Here is an 18,403-nt window from a genome sequence, read left to right as displayed (position 1 = left end):
AAAGGGCTCTGTTTTCCCCAGGAATCTGATTTTTTTTTTTAGCAAGTCATTTTGCTCCTTCAAAGAGTTTTTCTTGAATAGGGGGAGAGCTGTTCTAGAAAAGCTCCCCAGCAAGTTGGAAGGACCGACACTCACAGAAGCCAGGAGCCATATTCCCCTATGACTGAAGGGAACAGATTCATATCAGCAACTGAACAGGCCTAGTAGATCATCATATCCCATTCATCCCCTGCAGTGAGTACAGGCTTGTTTTAGCAAATTCTCCAGTATCCTGTTGTTATAAATAGAAAGCTGTGTCATGTACAGTCCCAGCGGAAACGTGTGACGACTTGTTATGTAAACATTAGCAGAACTCTATGCTGGGAAGAGTTTGAGGGACTGCTGTAAAAAGGCAAAATAAAGGGGTCCCTGAATTGAAAAAGTAATTCCTGCGGTGGTTCTTCCCACAACCGCTAGATTTCTCCACTTCTGGTAAAGATGCTCAGACATTGGAACTATTTCACAGGTAACAAAGGGATAAGGCCAGACTGTAGAAACAGGCCCTCTGCTACCCACCTGGCACATACTCACACCAAGCTCTACGTATGTATGGGTGCCAATAACCAAAACGTCTGTTAGCCCAACGGATCAGGACAACAGTCTTATCTCCACCAGCCTGCGATTATACAGGCTTCCAGGGCAAGTTTGTAAGATGACGAATGCACTTTCATAGCATACACAGTATAACCTTCCAAACTCATTTCAAGTGCTAATTAGACAGAAAACCAAGAACTGGGACCCAATCCTGCTGCCCTTACTCACATGAATCATCCTAGTGACACAACCTTCTCTTATTTGTGTCAGTGTTAAGGGTGGCTCTAAGTCATCTCCACGCAATGAGCTATGTACATAACTAGTTTTGCATAGTTAGAGCACAAGGCTACGATTTGAAAATGAATCCTAGGGAGTGTTTGAATCTCTGCCTCCCCTTCATGTTTCACAATACTTAAGACAATAGCCAGCCCTCAAGCAAGGCACCTGGAAACGAGTTGTTTTCCTGAGATTTCTTTTCCCCCATTCAAGCCTGTCATTTTTCAGATCAGATTACGACAAAGCACACTGCTGAAATAAAGCATTCTTCCATGGTAACGGATTTCCTAGAGCACAAGGCTATGATTTGCACAAATGAATCCTAGGGAGTGTTTGAATCTCTGCCTCCCCTTCATGTTTCACAATACTTCAGAAAATAGCCAGCCCTCAAGCAAAGTACCCGGAAATTCGTTGTTTTCCTGAGATTTTTTTCCCATTCAAAGATGTCATTTTCCGGATTGGACTATGACAAACCACACACACTGCCTGAAATAAAGCATTCTTCCATGGTAACAAATGCTTTGCAGACCACAATCCACTGATTTCTTTTCAATTCTCCCAGACCAGCTGACATACACAAACAGGAAACTGTCCCTGCCTGTATGATCTCAAACAGATCAAAAACAACAAGGAGTCCGGTGGCACCTTAAAGACTAAGATTCATTTGAGCATAAGCTTTCGTGGGTAAAAAACCCACTTCTTCAGATGCATGGCAGTTATTCACGGTTGAAAATGTCAGCTTCTCTGTGAGGTGTGTCTGGTTCAGAAAGTGATGCCATGTTTTCAAACTCAGTTTCTCGGAACAGGCACAGCAGGAAGTATGAATTCATTTGTTATCAATGGGAAACAGCTTATCTATGCATTTCTAATGGCTTATTTTTACTTGAAATATAGCGGGGACTAGCTAGAGCTTCATCATAAAACTACCCTGGGGACGTTAAAATGGCAACATTAATTCCAGTAACTCTTGTGTGGTTCTAGGGGAAGTTTCAATTTGCAAAACACAAACAAAACCCACAGCTGGTAGTCCCAGCAGTAACCAGGGGCTGAATGGGCCATGGACATGGAGCTCCCATCTCATCGAAGGTAGTCCCTACAGGGCAGGATTTAGGACATGTTGCCAGGGGCAGCGTGGAGAAGCTTACAGTGCTGCTACCCTTGCTGTACTTGTGTTGAGAATAAAGAACTTCTCTCTCCAGGGCTGGCCATGTAACATTTCAATAGCTATGAACAAGTCACCTACTTCACTTCCCTCCCCATCTGTTCGGCTCCAGCCTGCTTCTGAACCTTGACCCAATGGTTAGATGCCACCGTGATGAATGCTGAATAAATACCTGAGAGATATGAAAGCTCTTTGGGGCTGGGACAGACTCTTGATTTACATCATGTACAACACTGAGCAAACAGCTGACAAAAAATCCACCTTGCTGCCATTCTGGACCCTGAGTTTGGTAATTAGTGATGTTTATACGACCAGTATTCAGCCCAGTTCACACAAGCATACATCAATGTCAAACAACGAGGAGTCCTTGTGGCACCTTAGAGACTAACACATTTATTTGGACATAAGCTTTTGTGGGCTATAACCCACTTCATCAGATGCATGGAGTGGAAAATACAGTAGGCAGGTATAAATATACAGCACATGAAAAGATGGGAGTTGCCTTACCAAGTGTGTGGGGGGGTCAGTGCTAATGAGGCCAATTCAATTAGGGTGGATGTGGCCCATTCCCAACAGTTGACAAGGAGGGGTGAATATCAACAGAGGGAAAATTACTTTTTGTAGAGCTATAGCAGATTATAGTGAGAGAATGTGCTACACTCTCTCAGAAACTGCGGAACCACCTGATCAACATCCTGTACAGCAAACAGGAGAAGATCAAGAATGAACTCTCAAAACTGGAGACTCTCATAAACAAACCAACCTTCCACACAAACTTCCTCGTGGCTGGACTTTACAAAAACTAGCCAAGGCATTTACAACACACACTTTGCTTCTCTACAAAGGAAAAAGGACACTATCTATCTAAACTCCTACATGCCACAAGGGGCCACAACAGAGGTACCCTTAACTCACCCAACAATATTGTTAATCTATCCAGCTATACTCTTAGCCCAGCAGAAGAGTCTGTCCTATCTTGGGGCCTCTCCTTCTGCCTCCCCACCCCCACGAACATGATACAGTTCTGCAGTGACCTGGAATCGTACTTTCGCTGTCTCTGACTCAAGGAATATTTCCACCACACCACTGAACAGCACACTAACCCACAGAAACCTTCCTACCAATGCTACAAGATGAAGGATTCTGCATGGACTCCTCCTGACGGTCGAAATGACAGACTGGACTTCTACATAGAGTGCTTCCGCCGACGTGCACGAGCTGAAATTGTGGAAAAGAAGCATCACTTGCCCCATAACCTCAGCTGTGCAGAACACAATGCCACCCACAACCTCAGAAACAACTCTGACATTATAATCAAAAAGACTGACAAAGGCGGTGCTGTCATCATGAATAGGTCGGAGTATGAACGAGAGGCTGCTAGGCAGCTCTCTGACACCACATTCTACAGGCCATTACCCTCTGATCCCACTGAGGGTTGTTCAAGAAACTCCCTGAAGAAGCACAGGAACAAATCTACACAGATACACCCTTAGATCCCCAACCAGGGGTATTCTATCTGCTACTCAAAATCCATAAACCTGGGAATCCTGGATGCACCATCATCTCAGGCATTGGCACCCTGACAGCAGGATTGTCTGGCTATGTGGACTCTCTCCTCAGACCCTGCGCTACCAGCACTCCCAGCTATCTTCAAGACACCACTGACTTCCTGAGGAAACTACAATCCATCGGTGATCTTCCAGAAAACACCATCCTAGCCACTATGGATGTAGAAGCCCTCTACACGAACATTCCACACAAAGATGAACTACAATCCATCAGGAATGGCATCCCCGATACTATCACAGCAAACCTGGTGGCTGAACTTTGTGACTTTGTCCTCACTCACAACTCTTTCAGATTTGGGGACGATTTATACCTTCAAGTTAGCGGCACTGCTATTGGTACCCGCATGGCCCCACAGAATGCCAACATTTTTATGGCTGACTTAGAATAACGCTTCCTTAGCTCTTGTCCCCTTGCGCCCCTACTTGCACTACGCTGATGACATCATCATCATCATCTGGACCCACGGGAAGGAGGCCCTTGAAAAATTCCACCAGGACTTCAACAATTTCCACCCCATCATCAACCTCAGCCGGGACCAGTCCATACAAGAGATCCACTTTCTGGACACTACAGTACAAATAAGCTATGGTCACAAACACCACCCTATACCGGAAACCTACTGACCGCTATACTGACCTATATGCCTCCAGCTTTCATCCAGACCACATCATACAATCCATTGTCTACAGCCAAGCCCTAAGCTACAACCGCATTTGCTTCAATCCTTCAGACACCTACAGGATCTCTATCAAGTGTTCTTAAAACTACAATACCCACCTAGGGAAGTGAAGAATCAGATTGACAGAGCCAGAAGGGTACCCAGAAGTCACCTACTACAGTACAGGCCCAACAAAGACGGTAACAGAACGCCACCAGCCATTACCTACAGCCCCCAATTAAAACCTCTCCAGCACATCATCACCCCCCACTTGGTAAGGCAACTCCCATCTTTTCATTGCTGTATATTTATACCTGCTTACAGTATTTTCCACTCCATGTGTCTGATGAAGTGTGTTTTAGCTCACTAAAGCTTATACCCAAAAACATTTGTTGGTCTCTAAGGTACCACAAGGACTCCCCCTTGTTTTTACTGATACAGACTAACATGGCTACTCCTCTGAAACCTATCAATGTCAAACACATTCAGTATATTCCATTGATATCACAGATAGCAGTGAATGATCAGTCAGGAAAGGTAACAGTGACAAACCATTTTTAACAGGAACAGCAAAGTGAAATGGGCTAGAGATTGTATCCCTCTATTTAACCACATTTACTTCTTACACTTCAGAGGCTTAGAAAAATTAGCACATGGGGCTGCTTGTGGAGTGAAGTATTACTCAATCTGAGTAAGGGTGACAGGATTGGACCCAGAACAGTGGGGTAGGTAGTGCACAAAATGATTATTAGAGTGGCCTCTAGTGGTAGATAGGCACATAGAAAAGATCACATTGCCTACCTTCATCCAGGATAGCACAGGAAAGCAGCCGTGATGAGAAGTCAGAGGCTGTGGGTCAAATTCAACTCAGTCTCTCTGCAATTAGAGACACTGCCTGGGTGTGTGGGCGTGTTGCGATGGGATGCTGCAGAGTACAGGTGAGACAAGCAGCCAGAACCCCCCAGAGCACAGCTAACAGCCAGAGATGCAGCTTGGATGTGCAACTTCTGGGCTGAACTCCTAAGGATCCCCGGGGTGGATTTAAATTCCTGCTCCCTGACACCACTAGCTCTCCCAACAGCAAGTCACCCCATGCCCCACTCTGTGAGCTCAAAGAACAGGAGTACTTGTGGCACCTTAGAGACTAACAAATAGAACATATATTGAGGAGATATATATACACACACACAGAGAGCATGAACAGATGGGCATTGTCTTACCAACTCTGAGAGGCCAATTAAGTAAGAGAAACTAGATACAATCAATTTAGGATTGAATAAGGACTGGGAATGGCTGCGCCATTACAAACATTGAATCTATCTCCCCTTGTAAGTATTCTCACACTTCTTATCAAACTGTCTGTACTGGGCTATCTTGATTATCACTTCAAAAGTTTTTTTTTTCTCTTACTTAATTGGCCTCTCAGAGTTGGCAAGACAACTCCCACCTGTTCATGTTCTCTGTATGTGTGTATATGTATCTCCTCAATACATGTTCCATTCTATGCATCCGAAGAAGTGGGTTGTAGCCCACGAAAGCTTATGCTCAAATAAATTTGTTAGTCTCTAAGGTGCCACAAGTACTCCTGTTCTTTTTGCGGATACAGCCTAACACGGCTGCTACTCTGAAACCTGTGAGCTCAGTAGTGCTCCCAGGTCCAAGGAGACAGAAGCTTCCCCCACCTGCAAAAGCTGAGGCTGCAGGTTATTTCTCTGCTGCTGTTCTTTTTCCATTCGCTGCTCCTGGCTTTATACAGCTAAGGGTTCTCACTGGAGGAGACTGCAGCACTGTTACATTTCTGGCATAGGGACAATCACAAGTGACGTTATTCTCAGAGCAGCGCTATGCTATCCCTTCCTGATCAAAGCCTCCACGGCAGCAATGATTTCTGATACAGAATCATTTACCAGCCATGTTTCCTACTTATCCTATTGGCCAAATTAATCCCTGCTGTTACCCCAGGAATGTAGCTGAATCCGTGACCCCCCTGGGTCTATCAATGGTAGTAAAAAAAAAAAAAAAAAAATCTAAAAACTGGCACGCCCCCCTTATTCCACAGAACAAGCTTCCCTTCCACCACCTTGCCAGTTCAATTCAACCCGGACCACTCTAGGTGCGAGGGGAAGGATCAGTCTCCATGGGCTCACTCAGGGCAGGTCTTCACTACAGGGGGGGGTCGATTTAAGATACGCAAATTCAGCTACGTGAATAGCGTAGCTGAATTCGACCTATCAGAGCTGACTTACCCCGCTGTGAGGACGGTGGCAAAATCGACCTCCGCGGCTTCCTGTCGACGGCGCTTACTCCCACCTCCATTGGTGGAGTAAGAGCGTCGATTCGGGGATTGATTGTCGCGTCCCGACGAGACGCGATAATTCGATCCCCGAGAGATCGATTTCTACCCACCGATTCAGGCGGGTAGTGTAGACCCAGCCTTAGACTTCTCACTGGGCTGGAGGAGGAGGAGGAATTAGTTCTTCGCTCTCAGTGAAACAATCCTTTAAACACGCTGGGCATCTCCCTGCCTTACAGCCAAAGGGACAAAGTTATAAAAACAAAGACAATCAGCAGTTATTACAATTGCATTTTATTGTAGCCCTGCAGGGCAGGAATAGTTACTTGATCACAAAGATGTAGGTTACAGAACACCCCTATTGTTTATTGGGGAAATGGCTCAGACGGTTGCTTCTCTACACTTGAGATTGTATCATCTACTCCTAATGCGTGTGTGGCTGAGGACAGCTATAGAAGTGCCACGGGTGACAGCAGATTTCAAAAATAGCTCTGTTCAGTTTGGCAAGGCTGAGTGTCCCTAAAAGGAAGCATCCTGCTGACTTTGTAATTGAGCAGACAATGCAGAGAATAGGCTTTTTTCAGCCCCTACACATTTTTAGAGTGGTGCAGGAATTGATTAACATCACTGCTCTTAAGGTGTATGGAAATTGGGCATTTAAATACCCATTCACCACTTTGAATCTGTACGTTTTGGTGCATTAAAGTTAAATGTAAACAGTAATTGTGGGATGTCTACAACGCTGAAGTTCGTCTTGAGTTTCCTTTTGCATAGGAGCTAAAGCTCGTATCAACTGATAATTTGCTTCCATGCTACTTGGTTAACTTACCTAAGGAAAACCAAATCTCACCTCAATCCTTCACTATCACTATAACCCCTAAAACCTGTGCGAGGACCTGAAATCCCTAGTTTATCATCAAGTGGAAAATGAAATTTGTGAAATTCAAGGGGAAAGAACAAAAAATCCTAAAATATGGTGCCTAGGAAGGAAATCTGATCCCTGATTTACTGCCTATTCGGCGTTATTAGCAAGTTCTATGAAATCAGTAAGAATTATCCTTTGTGTAGTGTAATTATATGAACTGCATCCAAAGGGGAGACAGTTTATCACAATATGGATCACAGGTCTAAGCTAGTCATTGTGACTTTAACTTCTGCTTCAGCTTCTCAATCTCCAGATACAGTTTCTGCACTTCCAGCAGAGTTCTCAGTTTCTCCAGAGGCACACCACACTCTGCTCTCCGGAACCATCTCACACACATCAGAAGTGCTTGAGAAGGATTTGCCCTCAAGTATGCTTGCTCCTTTTTGAGTCTGAACCATCATCCAGTGTGTTACATGTATCTGCCTCGGGCCTGAGTATGCTGCGCACCCTCACATCCTAGTCAGTTCTACAGAAACTGACAGTACTAAGCATCAGTGATGAGGTTTTGAGCAACATAAGGTTCTGGCACATAGATTAGAAACACATTGGGCAGGAACCAGCCTTCCTTTTACATAGAGCTGAGCACACTGCGATCTCTCACTAATTAGTAACACACACCTGAATTGCCCAGAAAACCTGACTGTTTGTAATAGGGAAGTTTTCCTCCTGTTATGATTTTTACCCACCAAATTTTACTTTTTGCATGGAGCAACTGCTATAAAAGGAAGATTGCTTTCTTTAAAATAAGAGATGGGTGTAGTGAGGGATAATTTGTTTTGTTTTCAGATAAATATGGTTTTTCACCATATGGTGTATCAGTGGCACAAGTCCCTACCCAATCACAAAGACCTCATGAAGTTAAATCTTTGCTTCATTAAATCAGAGCATGGTTACTACTATCCTTTATATTAGAAATTGGGCAGGGTGCATCAAGGAACCCAACTGAACAGTGATATTGACACACTTTGGTAATGCTGTCCAGCTGCCGTTCGCTAAATAAGTAATAGTAAATCTGTCTGTGCCAGGCAGGCGGGAATGGCTTGAAAACTGGTACCCAGAAGAGCATTTGAAAGGAATGGTTTCATTCACACCATACCACATTTTTTCATCCAATGCATTGACCATGCCTCCATTTTGCACCTCTGGCTTTGGACACCCAACTGAAAAGAAAATGCAGAAGAGAAGGCAGTTCACTGAGAGGAGCAGATGCACTGTGAATGCCGGTTATTGCTTGAAATGGAAGAGAACAGATACACCCAAGACCCTTTACTCACAGTTTATTTCACTGCAGTTGTTCTGGTTTATAAACAACCCATAAAACCAGCTACCCTGTGAATCTCTCTCTCAATAGAGAAAGAGGGTCCATGACTGAGTATGGAGCCAACCATGAAGTGAATTGGAATAGCAGGTGTTCAGCACCTTTCAGGATTCAGCTCAGAGTGAGTATCAAGAGATCCAATCAACACCTACAATGAGGCATTCGATTCCAGGCCCACCATTCTACAAAACCAAGACCTAAAGAAAAGCATTTGAGTTAAACACAGAAATCCCATCCAGTATTTTATTGACTGGCATTTCGTGGAGGTGTCACCAGCTGGGGCAGCAGAGCACAGGTGGTTTTTGGGATCGTTAACATGCAGTTTGTTCCTGTGCACACTTGTGTAAAAACTTCTTCCCGTTACTGCAGTCGGACTCCTCTGCATCGAGGGACAAGTGCACGCAAGTCAATGGAGTCACCTGGGATTTCACTGGTGGAATGAAGAGAGAACTTGCTCCTTAACAGTGTCTTATACTCCTATAGTGACTTTCATCTTGAAGGATCCCAGGGGGCTTTTCTAGATACTACACGGATTTACACTTTACAGGAGCCCCTTCCCCACTGAAATGCAGCCTCTTCTAGGGCAGGGCACAGAGTCCAAGCAGACAGAGGTTCATGTTAAGTCTGGGACAAGGAACAACCAAAGCTAGTGCACTTATGGCAGCTGACCTATTTCCCAGGCAACTCACACTGAAAACCCTGCCACACAGGAACAGCAGACTAAAGCTTAACCTCTTACTAGAAATTTTTTTAAAGGAAATAGTCTCCAGGGGCATTTGCAGCAAAAAGTTTCTTCCTGCCCTGGATTTTCAATGATGTTGGGACGACTGGCAGGTTATTCCCACTTTTTGGAGTCAGGCTGTTTCACAAACTCTGATGTTACATCCAGACGACACCACATACCTAAAGGGATGATACCAGGAGAGCTGAGTTGGGAAACCAGAAACCTGGAGACGGATGACAGGCTGACCATATCCTGGACAAACCGTATGGAATTAAGATTAATTTAATTCAATGAAGTTTAATCTTATTAAATTAGGGTTAATACCTTGGGGTCCATTGTATTAAATGCAATTGTGAATGTGTAGTGGCATTGCACGTACCTTCTCTAGAGGGAGGGGGATGCTAGTGTACTTCCTCGGTTATCAGCCTTTGAAGGTGCGTATACCAGTTCATACTGGAGTCTCCAGGGACTGACAAAGAAAGCGTTTTTGGATAAATTGCTTGGTTTTTAACAGCCTCAGGGCTTTCTTCCTCATCCAGCAAATGGACAGGACCCCTTGTCCATGGAGGGCCCCAATCCTTTGGAAAGGGTTGCAAGGATCAGGTGCTTGTTCTGAGCTAGAGCTGTGATGAATTAATAACGAGAAGGAATCCCCCTTGGGTGGAAGATGAAGGACTATGCCTGCCAGAATCCAGAGATGTGGTGGGGTTAAATCTGTGAAGCTTATTAACATGCATGTTCTCCCTGTAATGCTTTTTAACTTTAAAATAAGGTAGACCTGCATAGGAAGAACTGTGCGGTATGTATAACTGTAGCAAGGATACCTATTAAAAACCCTCTGAAGAGAAAGCAAGCAGGTGTCCCTGGGCAACCTGTCTGTGCTGGGAAATATATGGTGAAAGGCAGGTACTGTGCTGCCTGGAGTTACTCCAGTCAGAAGGGACAGAGACACGGGTCTTCACCCAATAGACAACAGCTGAGGTGCTCTGACCTTTATACCTTCACCTAGATGGTGCGAGGGCATCCAGGGAACAGACACTGCCCCAGTGGACACTGCTACTCAAAAGATTCTGTCTTGCACACATGGTGCTCATACACTCCACAAATGCAATCTGTGTAGACAATCACTCAAAGAACATTTAACACCAGTTACACTGCAGCATCTCCAGTCATGGACTATTTTTAAAACCATTTAAAAAATTTAGTTTACAGTCACATTCCTGATTTGGGAGCTTTATATTAAGTAGCAAATTTAGCAACCCACCAAACCATGCCTCTATAAAAGCCTCAAAATGCCAGCTGTTAAGATGGGCAACCCATCAAGAATAAGCCCAAGATGGTGGAGCTGCTTGGATACCAAGTATATGAACACATTGTTAGCTAAATGCAATGTGTGAATGAACACTGCACTGCAGTCACCAATATGAGGAGTGCACAATGACCTTTATTCCCCGAAAGAAGTATGAGCCTTCATTGCCAAGGAGCCCTCCCAGAGAGTTCTGAAAAAGAGGGTTGCCAAAAAATCCTGCTTGTATGGTTTCCCTTCCCTCTTCCCCTTCCCTCTCCCACCCTTCAGCACTCAAATAGTAGGGCACTGGCATAAAAGCAAAACCTTAGTTTAAAAGTTTTGTTCTACTTAAAGTCAACTGTTTGTGAAATGAGAATTAACTGCAGTCTTGGAACACTGAAGGGAGACAAGATGACCACAGGATGTACAACAGGCAAAATGGTTTCCAGAAATCATTTGTTAAGTGATGTTGCTTCTTTAGCGATTGGGTTTCCAACAGTAACTAGTTTTCAAGATATGTATTTACAGGAAATCAATATGGATTTTCCTCAGGTATATGGGTTTGCTTAGCAATCAAAATATAGTTTTTCCTAGGACGATAGAATAAGAGGAGGATAAAAACAGATGCTACTAACCTTTGCATTCAGGGGCAGGCCCACTCCACTCTCCATTGACATTATCTTTCATTGTACAATGAATGGAGGCCTCTCCAATAAGAGAGAAGTAACTCACATGTGTAAGTTACTGCTGAGCCATAGAGAAACTGTTGTTCACTCTGACCAGTATGGGATCCATGGGTGATATCAGGAGGTGGAAGACAAGGTATTGCTGAAGCAAAGAAGGGCAACATGAAAATTAAAGTTTCCATTGAAGGTGAACTGAAGAGAGAGTTTTCACTAAGAAAGTTGCCTCAGATCCCCCCATAAAAGCCATGTAGCCATTTGGAAGGGTACTTAACATTGCATTGTAACATTTGAAGCAAGACCTCTTTCAGATTCTGAAGGTTTTTCTGCTTTTAGGCTTGACCCAACCCAGTATGTCCATTGCTCAAGGAGGATGCTCCATAAAACACCAGCTCTGGAAGATGACCTTAACAGAGCATGCCCCTCCCCAACGTTAGCCTCAGGGAGCCAGAACCTCTTGCCCAGCATCTCTAGAGGTAGTGTTGTTCCACCAGCAGAAAACTAAGCTAGGACATTTCTTGTAGCAGCAGCAGATTCGAGACTGGACCATCAGCAGCATGATTGACAGACTAAGCCCAGAAAGCATCCATGAGATCAAATTAAAATAGAGACAAATTAATTGTGATTCACTCCCAAAGAGCCTCAGATTTTAAGTGGATAGTCAGGTTTGGGAAGGGTCAAGACTTTTTGAAGTCATTATCATGCCTTTTACTTAGCAAACAGCAGGATTACACAGACACAATAGTGAAGAGTTGCCATGAGGCCTGTTGGATTATGAATATTAAACAGTGCCAGGTGAACAATTTGGAAGGGACTTTGTTTTTAAGCATTGATTCTATTGGAGTCATCCAAACACCACGGTGAACCACAGTATGATTTCATTCTCTCCCCAACCAAACATACATCCTCAAGTTTTACTCTTATTTGAATTAAAAGATATAAGAACAGAGACTCCTCTGAAGCACCAGCTTTGCAGCAGCATCTCCAGACGTGAACCATTCTTAAAATCCTTAAATTAGTTTTCCTTGACAAAGTGGAACCTCCTCACCCCAATCAACTCCATTTCCCACAAGCACACATTGGGCGGAAATCGGTCCAATTAATCTGTAACTAAAGAAAGAAAAAAGATTCAAATTTGTTACTGAAATAAGCAAAGAACTAGGTTACAGTTCAGAAAGATGAAACATGGTTTCTTTATGCCAGTAGGTGGAGACAAATGATTGACCAGGGTCATCTCTGCTATAAAACATGATATGTCTAACACCATAGGACCAAGGAACACTAAGTAATTAAAGGCAATCTAGAGCTATAAACTGTTAGCCAGAGTGTGCCCTCACTTCTCGTCTACACTAGTCAGATGCTTGGGAATGCTTGTTAATTCTCTGCAAAGGGGAACAAGTGATCCTTCTTCTAAACTGGAGATACAAGTAGTAAGGAGTGCAAATATCTAACAGGTGGAAGAAGGCTCTAATCATCCCTACTATAGAACTTAATAAATGCCCAGAAAATCATGTTATTTTAGACATGACTGGTCTGCTCACAGTGCTTTCATGTGGAAAAAGGGTTAGGCCTTGCTGGGTTGGAGGCTGTGCCTCATCTGATGTTTCTAGGATGTAGGAAAGTGTTTGAAATGCGAGCTGCCGCCATTCTACACCTTAGAATTACTGTGCTTTTATCTGCAGCAGTACTAGACATCGGTTCTCTGAATGCCCGGTTATGTTTATAGATTCTAGGACTGGAAGGGACCTTGAGAGGTCATCGAGTCCAGTCCCCTGCCCTCATGGCAGGACCAAATACTGTCTAGACCATCCCTGATAGACATTTATCTAACCTACTCTTAAATATCTCCAGAGATGGAGATTCCACAACCTCCCTAGGCAGTTTATTCCAGTGTTTAACCACCCTGACAGTTAGGAACTTTTTCCTAATGTCCAACCTAAACCTCCCTTGCTGCAGTTTAAGCCCATTGCTTCTTGTTCTATCCTTAGAGGCTAAGGTGAACAAGTTTTCTCCCTCCTCCTTATGACACCCTTTTAGATACCTGAAAACTGCTATCATGTCCCCTCTCAGTCTTCCCTTTTCCAGACTAAACAAACTCAATTCTTTCAGCCTTCCTTCATAGGTCATGTTCTCAAGACTTTTAATCATTCTTGTTGCTCTTCTCTGGACCCTCTCCAAATTCTTCACATCTTTCTTGAAATGCGGTGCCCAGAACTGGACACAATACTCCAGTTGAGGCCTAACCAGCGCAGAGTAGAGCGGAAGAATGACTTCTCGTGTCTTGCTCACAACACACCTGTTAATGCATCGCAGAATCATGTTTGCTTTTTTTGCAACAGCATCACACTGTTGACTCATATTTAGCTTGTGGTCAACTATAACCCCTAGATCCCTTTCTGCCATATTCCTTCCTAGACAGTTTCTTCCCATTCTGTATGTGTGAAACTGATTGTTCCTTCCTAAGTGGAGCACTTTGCGTTTGTCTTTGTTAAACTTCATCCTGTTTACCTCAGACCATTTCTCCAATTTGTCCAGATCATTTTGAATTATGACCCTGTCCTCCAAAGCAGTTGCAATCCCTCCCAGTTTGGTATCATCCACGAACTTAATAAGCGTACTTTCTATGCCAATATCTAAGTTGTTAATGAAGATATTGAACAGAGAAGGTCCCAAAACAGACCCCTGCAGAACCCCACTTGTTATGCCTTTCCAGCAGGATTGGGAACCATTAATAACAACTCTCTGAGTAGGGCTATCCAGCCAGTTATGCACCCACCTTATAGTAGCCCCATCTAAATTGTATTTGCCTAGTTTATCGATAAGAATATCCTGCGAGACCATATCAAATGCCTTACTAAAGTCTAGGTATACCACATCCACAGCTTCTCCCTTATCCACAAGGCTCGTTATCCTATCAAAGAAAGCTATCAGATTGGTTTGACACGATTTGTTCTTTACAAATCCATGCTGGCTATTCCCTATCACCTTACCACCTTCCAAGTGTTTGCAGATTATTTCCTTAATTACTTGCTCCATTATCTTCCCTGGCACAGAAGTTAAACTAACTGGTCTGTAGTTTCCTGGGTTGTTTTTATTTCCCTTTTTATAGATGGGCACTATATTTGTCCTTTTTCAGTCTTCTGGAATCTCTCCCGTCTCCCATGATTTTCCAAACATAATAGCTAGAGGCTCAGATACCTCCTCTATTAGCTCCTTGAGTATTCTAGGATGCATTTCATCAGGCCCTGGTGACTTGCAGGCATCTAACTTTTCTAAGTGATTTTTAACTTGTTCTTTTTTTGTCAATGACTCAGCTTAAGCAGCTCCCCTTACCTTTCCTCCCCAGCAATGTTTTGTAAAATAAAAATCAGACCTAAAGACAACCCATCCTGACAGAAGCGATGGAGAGAAGTCAGCTGCCCTGAGCTGTCACCCACCTGACCCCATCTCCCTTCCATATTTGATCTATGCACAATGGCACATTAGCCACTGACCGAACGGGGCCTTTGCCCAGAGGCCCTGTCCAATTGGGGCCCCCCAGAAAAATGGGTGCCCCTGCACCCCGACCCGCTCCTTACACCTACCCAACGCTCCTGCCAGGGAGTGGGGTGGGGGCGCAGGGTCTTGCAGGATTGCCGGGTGGACATGGTAGGACAAGTCTCCTCGCTCAACCCCGCTCCCTGGCTGGAGTGCCCAGGGAGGAAGATGGGGAGACTGCAGGTAAAAGGGGTGGGAAGTGCCCCCCCCCACTTGCTCTGGCCCATGGCCCCACAAACCCTTAATCCATCTCTGCCTACCCAGGCTGCTGTCATCATGACGGCTGGGCCAAACCTGAGTGGCGCTGGAATCACGGAGGTTGTAGCACCCAGAACAGGGAGGTGAGCCACAGGAGCTGCTATATGACCCTTTGAAACAAGCCTTCTGGCAACCCTATTTTATGTCCCGACCCACAGGTTGAGAAACGCTGGTCTAGTCTTATCTCCTTTCTGACAACGGCCATTCACAGAAGCTACAGAGAAACCTGTAAAACCTACATTATGGATAATTATGGCCACAGGTGGCCATATGGAAGGGGGAAGATTCCTCCTAACCCCATATCCTATTGGTTCCCCTCATATCCTAAAGAGGAATACAACTATAAGCCAACTAAATTATCCCAAGTGCATATATTTATATTGCCAAATTAAGGCCCAGACCCTGAAACACTCACATGCATAACTATATTCGCTTGGGTAGACCCATTGATTTACATGGGATAGTTCACAAGTGACATTAAAAACAGTTTTAAGTGTTTGCAGGACAAAAGTTTGAGTGTCTCATCCTTCTTTGAAGTCTACCAAGCTCTTTACTTCAAAGTCTCATGGCACTGAGTTCCATGGATTAATTATGCATTTTGTCAAGCAATTTCCTGTTATCAGGCCCACGGGAATCCTGAGTTTAGGCAAATAAAAATTGCCTTTTCCTCATTTAAGCTCAACGACAGAGATTCTCCTTGCCCCCTACAACAAGAATATCCTGAAAATTATTTGTGATGCTTTCTTCACTAATGAAAGCTTATTTCTACAAAGGATGAACAGTATCAGAAATTCACCATTGTTACATGGAGTTCAAAACAGAACGACCGTATCCATGCAAAGTTAGAACTTGTTATAATGACTGAGAGAACGTCTCGCTTGATTCAGGGAAGGCACAAAATTGCCTTCTGTTTATTAAGGAGCTGACTCTGTGGAACATTACCGCACATGCTAACGACCCAACAACTTCTTGCAATTAGTCACATGCTTAAGTCTCCTGAAGGCTAGAGTACAAGTGTCAAAGGCTATGCAAGTAATTCTCATCAGTGTTATATAATAGTATACAGCTCGATAGTATTTCTGGCAGGTTTCCACACCCCATTTAGGGCTTACGTCCTGCCCTGCAGTTCCAGTTCCTTTGGTGTCAAGGTTTGGCACTGTCAGCCATTTTGAAATTTTTTTTTTTTATTACAGTATTTTTTACATTTGAATGGGGGAATGTTGCATGCTTGTGCTTTGATACACTTGGTTGATTGTTTAGAGAAAAAGGTTGAAAGAATAGAGTTAAGAAATCTTAAAGATTAAAAAAGGTTTAGTTATGTTTAGAGGAAAAAAGAAAAAGGTTATTAAAGAGAAGAATGATTGTTTGGTTAGGTTTAGTATGGAGCGATGATTTTTAAATAGAAAGGAAAAAATAAGCACAGGGCAAAGAAAAAAGGTTTTAGAAAATACAAAAAAAAAAGCAAGAAGAGGCTGTTACTGAACACATGAGGAGTGAAACATCCTACTCCATCGACTGTCGGTAGTGCAATGATAGTTGTTCTGGGCGGTAAACCTTGGGCGCTAGCCCCGTCTTTCAGTGTTTTACAGCTATGTCACAGAATGCACTTTTTGAATCAATCCTTTCATACCAAGATTCTAAAACGAGCCTTTTAGAAAAGGACTATTGTTGGGTGTATTACTTGAAAAATTCTAGCCAATGAACATTTGACCGTGTGTATAAAACCACATATTTTTGCAAACGGCAGTTTTAAAATCGGTAGCCTAGACACAACGGCCATGTCCTTTTACAAGTTTCCTACAGATGTCAAGAAGCTGGAATTGCCCATGGGTGTACCAGCTTGTGTTCAGAAGAGAAGACCTATTTATACTTATTTTGCTAAAGAGGCAGACCTGGTTGCCTAACCCTGTGTTTCATCCTGAAATTGAACCCAAGAAACAGGATGACTTTATGGAGTCGTGGCTAGTTGTCAAAGAGGAAAAGAATAGAGTGAAAAAATGTGTTGCTGCTTTGGAGGAAGCGGACTTGAAGGTGGAGGTAAGGCCTTTTTAATAACAAATTGATGAAAAATTACAGATGTTTTATAAATATGTATGGTTAAATATTTGTTTTTTTATAGGTAGGAATGCAAGAAGAGTCTTTATACGAGGACATGGCAACCGAGGGACTGTTGGAGGATAGCAATGTTGAGAACCAACCGATAGACCCAGAGTCATGGAAAGACGGCGACATTGTTACAGTAAAAGCTTTACCAGTTGTGAAAAAATTACCACATTTGTGTGTTTAAAAATGATCTCTTATACACACAGCTGCAGCACAGGTTGACCAGCAAGATAACCTATTGCCTGCAGAAACTTTAGTCTAAGCACACATCACCGCCGGGCTGAACTAGTAGTATTTTACTTCACCATCCCAGTCCCTCACTAACCTTTACCAAATTTGGTGCATTTCTACATATTTTATGAAAAAAAAAAATTGTTTACTATTTTCCTGCAGTTGAGAGGCCTTAACTCCACCTTAAAGTGTTTTTTCAACAATTTCCATTTCATAACCTCATTGTATGGAAAGTTATGAGCAGAATCACTAACAACTTGCTTCTAACAACCCTCTTCTCGCCAATTTTTGTGAGTGAGGCCTGCCTCTGGCTCACAGCCCAGCTTTTGCTTAGCAGTGCCTGGAAGTACTTTGGTTCAGGCTTCAGACTAGGCCTCTGAGACAAGAGTTTATATTTCAGGGCCTCATCTTACTACAGCTCCATCAGTGCTCAGCCATAGTGTAGACAGGAAAACTGCTATAAACTGCAGTTTGCACTAGTGCAGCTTACACCTACCCATGCTTGAAAACATAAGCTGCACTAGTGCAAAACAAGGCTTGATAGAGGAAACCTGATGCTATGCTGGGGATTTGAACTGCTAACTGAAAAATCAGGACACATCCCCACTGTAGCTATGACCTTAGCAACAGTGGGAAATTAAAACATCTAAATCCAGCCACATCCTTCAGGTAATCTGAGCAAAGGCAAAGCATCATTAAACATCTTTGCAGTTTCTAATGAGTATCAGAAATCTGTTTCTATCACATAGATCCTAATCCTATTGTAACGCAGGCAGAATCGGACTGACTGTCTGTTAGCTAAGGC

General features: G+C 43.5%; 1 protein-coding gene across 1 annotated transcript in view; it reads right to left on the bottom strand.

Moving 5' to 3' along the window:
- Positions 1–18,403, bottom strand: part of LOC128835640 (complement decay-accelerating factor-like) — a 194,880-nt gene that overhangs the window by 56,989 nt on the left and 119,488 nt on the right. The window lies entirely within an intron of this gene.

The sequence above is a fragment of the Malaclemys terrapin genome, chromosome 4 (genome assembly GCF_027887155.1).
Source record: "Malaclemys terrapin pileata isolate rMalTer1 chromosome 4, rMalTer1.hap1, whole genome shotgun sequence".
NCBI lineage: Eukaryota > Metazoa > Chordata > Testudines > Emydidae > Malaclemys > Malaclemys terrapin.
Note: the sequence above shows the minus strand (reverse complement) of the source record. Positions and strands in the feature narration are given on the sequence as shown.